This window comes from Apium graveolens, chromosome 8, assembly GCF_009905375.1.
Source record: "Apium graveolens cultivar Ventura chromosome 8, ASM990537v1, whole genome shotgun sequence".
Taxonomy (NCBI): domain Eukaryota; kingdom Viridiplantae; phylum Streptophyta; class Magnoliopsida; order Apiales; family Apiaceae; genus Apium; species Apium graveolens.
This window is the reverse complement of record NC_133654.1, coordinates 221,414,216-221,422,206: the sequence shown is the minus strand read 5'-3', so window position 1 is coordinate 221,422,206 and position 7,991 is coordinate 221,414,216.

The window sequence follows — 7,991 nt, the reverse complement described above, 5'->3', positions numbered from 1 at the left end:
TCAATTTTCTCTCAGTTGACTGGATTCAACTGCTCCTTTTTAGCTGCTCTTATATTGGCTATTGCTTCATTTATCAGATCAATATTGTCCTTAGCCGGTGGCTTTAAGATAGTAATTGTAGGCACAATTACTTTGCTAACTTGAATGTTGAGCACTTTTTGCTCCCCCTCACTCCTAGAACTCTCTATCTCCCCCTTTTTGTTATCATCAAGCTGAGTAAAGGAGGAGGTTTATGCAGCCACCAGTTTCTGAAGCAAGTCTGTTTGTTGAGCTTGGTGTATATGAATTGTTGTAAGAGATGCTTCCATTGTTGTCATTCTTGTATCCAAGGCATCTATCTTTGTGGCAAGATCATAATTTTTCCTGAGCTGTCTCTTAATGTCAAGCATTGTAGCTTCTAGAATTTTAGAGTCCATCTTGTCAGAAATGGCCTTCTTCATCTCATCAATATCACCTTTGATAGTGTTGACATCTCGAGCATATTGAAAACCTTGGATTTGTTGTAGTTGCAGAGAAGCAAGATGTGCTTGAAGGAGCTTTTTGATATTGGCATTTGTGGTGGTTTGAAGAGCAGAATTTGTCTGATTTATAAGTTGGATCAGGGTTGTCTTGAAGTAGTGTTCATCACAGTACTTTAAAAATGCCCAAGATGGCATGCCTGATCTTAAACTAGAGCCTACTTCTCCCCCTATGCCCAATGGCTCTTCTTCACTATCTCCACCTTCACCTCCAAAGAATTTTCTGAACCACCAGTCTCATAATCAACATCACCAGCTGTAGAGGGCAAAGCTGTGATGGCACCCTTAGCTCTTAGCATTGACTGTGTGGTGTGCACCAAGTTGAGCATCCTTTCTGTATTGTCATTGCCCTGTTCAGCTAGAAGTTGATATGCTCGAACAAGGTGAGTAAATGTCTCAGCATCAAGGGAGGTAGAATCTATAATAGCTTGAGGTTGCTGAGATAATCCCTCCCTGTCTGCATCCTGGACATTCATTAACTCACTTGCAATGACATCTACCCTTATAGCTCTTGTACCTGTATTTCTCTCATTATCTCTCTTTTGTTGCATCAAGGTTTCACTTGGCTCCCCACCCTCACACCCTCACCTTCACCATCTAAGGTGGGACTCCTCACACTCTCTTTTTCCAATCATGAAGAACTGGATTGCATATTTTCACTCTTTTCCTCTCCTTTTTCCTGGGAGCAACCCAGACTCTCACTCATAACACTCTCTTCCCTCAAACCTAGGAGTGATTGCACTACCACTAAGTCTTCTGCACTTGAGATAATTGATGAAATTTGAAGCTGTGCAGAGACACTCGATAGATAAGGGATATCCGTCGGGTTAGCAGTTTGACTATCCGACGGATAACTGCTGTTAAGCTTATCTGTCGGGATACAATCACTAATCGACCGATGAATAATATCCATCGAGAGAGTAGGAATAAATGAGTTTGGAGTGGAAACTATTGTGGACTCTGTGCAGATTGATGAGAATTTTGGCACAGATGTCTCAACAGTTCTTGAAAGAATTGGCAGGTGAGCCAACAAATCATCCAAAAGATGATGCTCACTTGCACTAGATTTTGGCTTCCCCAACAGAGTTAAATAAGGGGAATCAGGAATTGATGTGTTGATCATATCCATATCTAGAGAGTTTGTGGGAGAATTTGGTGTTTGGGGTGCTTCTATAACTAAAGATTTTTGCTGTGACTCCACATTTATTGGAGCCATATTAAATTGACTTTGAAAAGGTGCAGTGACTGTGTCTTTAGCACCAGTTTGCACAGTGTGTGAACCCTGTGCATCCCCAAGGGTTTTTGGTTTCTTCTTTCTAGTATAGGTTTGGGGTGAGCTTGTGTCCCTTACCCTTTTGGCATGTGCTATTGGCTGAGAGCTTTAATCAATAGCCACATCCTTTTGGGAGGATGTAACTAGCAATGAGCTTATTTCCTTATTAAGCACTACAGTCTGTTGGGAAACTGCAATGTGGCTAGGCTGGGAAACACTTACCTCTCCAACCTTATCCTTAGGGTTTCTTTTATGTTCACCATGTCCCTCACCTACCTTACCCACCTTCACACTCCCCTCTTTAGATTTGGTGGATTTTGCAACTGGCATCTTTTGAGAGATGCCAGAGGGGGCTTTCTTTGACTTGGATTTAGAAATTTTAGATTTGGTAGCTTGGGTAGGCAACTGTTGGGTCATTGACACAGTTGCCATAGCTACACTTGAATGCAAAGAAGTTTGTGAGGTTGGAAGAGTAGAGACAGATGAGATTAGCTCACTTACCTGAGGTGCTTCCATTACAGGGAAATAGAAGAGTGGCACCTCTTTGTGATGGTTTGCCCCGTTCAAATCTGCAATAATTCTTCTTTCTTGAACCCAACAATCTAGTTTGTTGGTTGGGTTCTCAAGCACAATTCCCTCAGAGAGGTGGTTAGCTAATATCATGAAAAATCTAGCATAGTAAACATTTTTACCCCTCTTATTTAACTCACCTAACTTAAACCCCAACTCAAACAAAACAAGATCACTAAAGTTAAAGTACTTATCAGTAACTAGCATGTAAAGCATGTTAAGCATAGAGATATTGACAGAATCAAAATTACTGATTTTACCAGAGAATACCTTAGTAACTACATCACATAGACAACTCCATTCTTTTCTAAGACCCAACCTCCTAATTTCACTTAATTTAGAAGTAGAGAGTGCATAGTTCATGGAGTTAAGCATGTTAATAATGTCAGTGTCTGTGTGTGGTGAAGTTACAGTATTATCAGAAATCTTGAAACATGCTTTAAAAATGTCACTATTAATACAGAATTCCTTACCTTTAATAGTGAGTGTGATGGTCTTATCAGTTCAGTTGTACACAGCAGTTGACCACATTTCTTCAACAACCTCACAGAAGATGGTGGGTGATTCCAGCATGGCATAGTTGAGTTTGCAGTTCTTCACAAAATCCATCATCTTGTGGTAGTCACCAGACTGTTGAATCCCCTTGTTCACAAGTGCAGTGAAGTTGTTCTTCTCATAGATAAATTCAGTTTGTGACATAATCTTGACGACTGGTGCCATTGTTAGAAAGTGAAAATTGCAGAGATAGAGATGATAATAATTGCTTTTGAGAAAGAGAGAATTTAGAGCAGATGATTTGAGAATGATAAATGAAAGGTAATGAAAATGAATTAAGCTTTTATACTATCTCAAAAATAACTGTCAGAAAAATAATAAAGTAAAATAAAGTAACCAATAAGAATTGCCCAAAATAGTCGTTTAAAAAATAAACTATAAAAATTCCTTCAATTATCCGTCGTGTTATACTTATAAACTATAAGTATACTCGATGGATAAAGTTAAGGGAATTAACGGCTAAGATTCAGAAAATTTGACGGATGAGGATGAATCAGTTATCCTTCGAGTCAAAATATTCCAGAAAAAATAATTTATTTTATTAATAAAATGTATACCGATGGATGATCAAACTCGATGGATAGTGATCATCCGTCGAGATGTAAATTTTGACTTAGCCAAAATTTCATCCATGACTGAAAAATCAATTAAATTTCTGGTTGCATTACAACTTGCAAATTATCTGAAAAGATTTAGGAATAATTTAGCATACCTAACTCACTTACCAACCTTGAAAAGGTGGATTCATTCAGTGGCTTGGTAAATATATCTGCAAGCTGCTTTTCACTTGGAACAAAATGTAGTTCCACAGTACCATTCATTACATGTTCCTTTATGAAGTGGTACTTGATGTTTATGTGCTTTATTCTTGAATGTTGCACTGGATTTTCAGTGATGGCAATTGCATTTGTGTTATCACAGAAAATGGGAATTCTTTCCACTTGCAGACCATAGTCTAGCAATTGGTTTTTCATCCATAAGATCTGTGCACAGCAACTACCAGCAGCAATATATTCAGCTTCCGCTGTAGAAGTAGAAACTAAATTTTGTTTTTTATTGAACCAGGACACAAGCTTGTTTCCTAGAAATTGACAGGTTCCTGTTGTACTTTTTCTATCAATTCTACAACCTGCATAATCTGCATCTGAATAACCAGTTAGATCAAAACCAGAATCTCTAGGGTACCAAATGCCAAATTTTGGTGTTCCCTTGAGATATCTGAAAATTCTCTTAATAGCTACTAAGTGAGATTCTCTAGGATCAGCCTGAAATCTAGCACACAAACATGTAGCAAACATTATATCTGGCCTACTAGCTGTTAAGTACAGAAGTGAGCCAACCATGCCCCTATAACTTGAAATATCCACAGACTTTTCAGTAGTTTTTAATTCAAGCTTAGTTGCAGTGGCCATGGGAGTTTTTGCAGATGTGCAATCAATTAGATCAAACTTCTTTAAAAGATCATAAATGTATTTAGTTTGACTAATAAATATTCCATCACTAACTTGCTTAACTTGCAGACCAAGAAAGTAAGTTAGTTCCCCCATCATACTCATTTCATACTTACTTTGCATCAATTTGGCAAATGTTTTACAAAGTTTTTCATCTGTAGAGCCAAAAATAATGTCATCTACATAAATATGAACAAGTATAGTAGAGCCATTAACATTTCTAAAGAAAAGAGTTTTGTCTACAGTACCTCTAGTGAAGTGATTCTCTAAAAGAAACTTTGACAAAGTATCATACCAGGCTCTAAGAGCTTGCTTCAGTTCATAAAGTGCTTTCAAAAGATAGTAAACATATTCTGTAAAATTTGGATCTTCAAAACCAGGAGACTGACTAACATAGACTTCCTCCTCCAAATCTCCATTCAGAAAGGCACTTTTGACATCCATTTGATAGACTTTGAAATTGGCATGGGCTGCATAGGCTAAGAAGATTCTAATGGCTTCAAGTCTTGCAACAGGAGCAAATGTTTCATCAAAATCTATTCCTTCTTGTTGATAATAGCCCTTAGCAACCAATCTAGCTTTGTTCCTGACTACTATGCCATTTTCATCCATCTTGTTTCTGAATACCCATTTGGTGTCTATTGGATTCTTTCCTTTAGGCTTGGGCACCAGCTTCCATACATTATTCCTCTCAAAATGGTTTAGCTCCTCCTGCATAGCTAAAATCCAATCAGGATCCAATAAAGCTTCTTCTACCTTCTTTAGTTCTTTCTTGGAAAGAAAGCTGCTGTATAGGGCTGTATAGACATTCTTCTTGAGTTGCTCTCCTTGTTTGAACTCTAGAAGATACATCACCAATGATGAGCTCAAAGGGGTGATCCTTTGTCCATTTCCTTTGTTGAGGTAGATTAGATCTAGATGAAGAGGCATCATTGTTTTCTTGATGTGTGATTGAGTTTTGAATGTTAGAAACTCCTCCTGAGTTAATGGATCTTTGATTTGAGAAAGAGGAACTTTCTGTAAGTGATCTATTCTGACTTCCAGCTTCTTTTAATGACCTGACGGATGGTGAATTTTGAGTACCGACGGATGAAGCTGGTTGTCTCCCGATGGATAAAGCAGATTATCTCCCGACGGATGAAGCATTTTGTAACTCGACAAATGTTGAATTTTGTGTTTCATTTGTAGTGGATTTTTTTGCATTATCCTTTGATACTGTTTCTTGATCATTTTTATCATCACTGTCATAACTAACCATCTCTACATTGCCAAATTTGAGGCTCTCATGGTAATCTCAATCTTGCAGTTCTTCAATCTTTTTATCATCAAACACAACATTTATTAATTCCATAATAATGTTGGTTCTTAGATTGTAGACTCTATATGTTTTACCAACAGCATATCCAACAAAAATTCCTTCATCTGCTTTAGCATCAAACTTCCCATTCTGATCAGTTTGATTTCTCAAGATATAACATTTGTAGCCAAAGACATTAAGAAAATTTAGTGTTAGCTTCTTGTTTTTGAACAATTGATAGGGAGTCATGCATTTTGCTTGATTAACCAGAGAAATATTTTGAGTGTAGCATGCAGTATTTACAGCTTCAGCCCAGAAATATGTTGGTAATTTAGATTCTTCAAGCATTGTCCTTGCAGCTTCAATAAGTGATCTGTTCTTCCTTTCTACTACTCCATTCTGTTGTGGAGTTCTTGCTGCTGAAAACTCATGCAAAATCCCATTTTCTACACAAAATGCTCTCATGACAGAATTCTTGAACTCGGTTCCATTGTCACTTCTGATTCTTCTAACTTTGAAATCAGGATGATTATTGGCTTGCCTTATGTGATTGATGATGATTTCACTAGCCGCATCTTTAGACTTTAGGAAATATGTCCAAGAGAACTTTGAGAAATCATCTACAATTACTAGGCAAAATCTTTTCCTTGAGATGGATAACACATCGACTGGTCCAAACAAATCCATGTGTAGCAGTTGCAAAGGTTCTTCAATTATTGAATCAAGCTTCTTTCTGAATGATGCTTTGATCTGCTTTCCTTTTTGGCAGGCATCACACAATCCATCCTTAGAAAATTCCACTTGAGGAATACCTCTAACCAGTTCTTTCTTTACAAGTTCATTCATGGTCTTGAAGTTTAAATGTGATAGCTTCTTGTGCCATAGCAAACTTTCATCTTGACTTGTTTTACTGAGAAGACAAGTAACAGATTATGCATTTGATGAGTTGAAGTCAGCTAGGTACATATTTCCTTTTCTCACACCAGTGATAACCACTTTGTTTCTTCTCTTGTTTATCACAACACAGGCTTTTGAGTTGAAGGTTGCCGAGTTGCCTTTATCACAAAGTTGGTTGATACTCAACAAATTGTGCTTGAGACCATCCACTAAGGCAACCTCCTCAATAATGACATTGTCTTTTGAAATCAAGCCATATCTCACAGTATAACCCTTGCTTTCATCTCCAAAAGTAATACTGGGGCCAGCTCTCTCCTTGAACTCTGTGAGCAGGATAGAATCACCAGTCATGTGTCTTGAACAACCACTATCCAAGTACCATAGATTCTTTCTGTTTCCCTGCACACATCAAAATCAAATCAAGTTGATTTTGGTACCCAAGTTTGCTTGGGTCCTGCCTTGTTAGCTTTCTTTTTCTGTTTCTTAGGTTTGATCTCATTTGACTTGGGGATATCAGATTCATCCTTAGTCATTTGAGTTGGACCTTTGAAACCATTCATTACAGCAGAATTATCATGCATATTTTGATTAACAGGGAATGGCATCCTATTAGTAAACATGTTATTCCAGTAAGGCATGCTAAATGGCATTTGTGGCATACTAAATGCAGCATAATAAGGATTAGGTGTAAATGGCATATTAGCAAATTATACATTCATATTCTGTGTAGACATAGCATTCATAGGCATAGAAGGCATGGCATTTATGTTGGGAAAATAAGGTGGCACAGATATGGAAGTAGGCATGGCAGTTTTGCAATTAACAGACAAATGATTTACACTACCACACTTGACACAGATTTTTCTAGGAGCATATTTATCAGGTGTGTAGTTGTTATGCTTGTTAATTCCTACTTTACCATTTCTATTGTTTTTCCTTTTAGCCTCTGTTTTAACCTCAATCTTTTCCAGTCTGTCACTCAATTGCTTCACAGTCATATGACCAACATTAGCCTTTTTCTCCCTCTTCACTTGACTAGATTCTCCTAGAACAAATTTTTTGGAAACTGATCCATATTTCTCATTTAACTTGACAAGTTTGGCTTTACTCACAGGTTTGCTCACAGTCGACGGATGAGGATTTATATCACTCGACGGATAACCCTTTTTGTTATCCGATAGATGACCCTCATCATCCGTCGAGTCTACATCTGTTAGCAATCCTTCAACCAAATTGGATTTCAGCTTCTCCTTATTCTTCTTCCAGGCTGCATCACAAAAGGACTCAATACCTTGAACTTTGGTGATTTGAGCATGAACATCTCTAGATATTTTCCATGCCTTAATCACCTCATATTCTCGTTCAAGCTACTTCTTCAAGATCTCTTCTTACTTCAAGGACTCAGTTAATTCATCCTTAGCAATTTTACA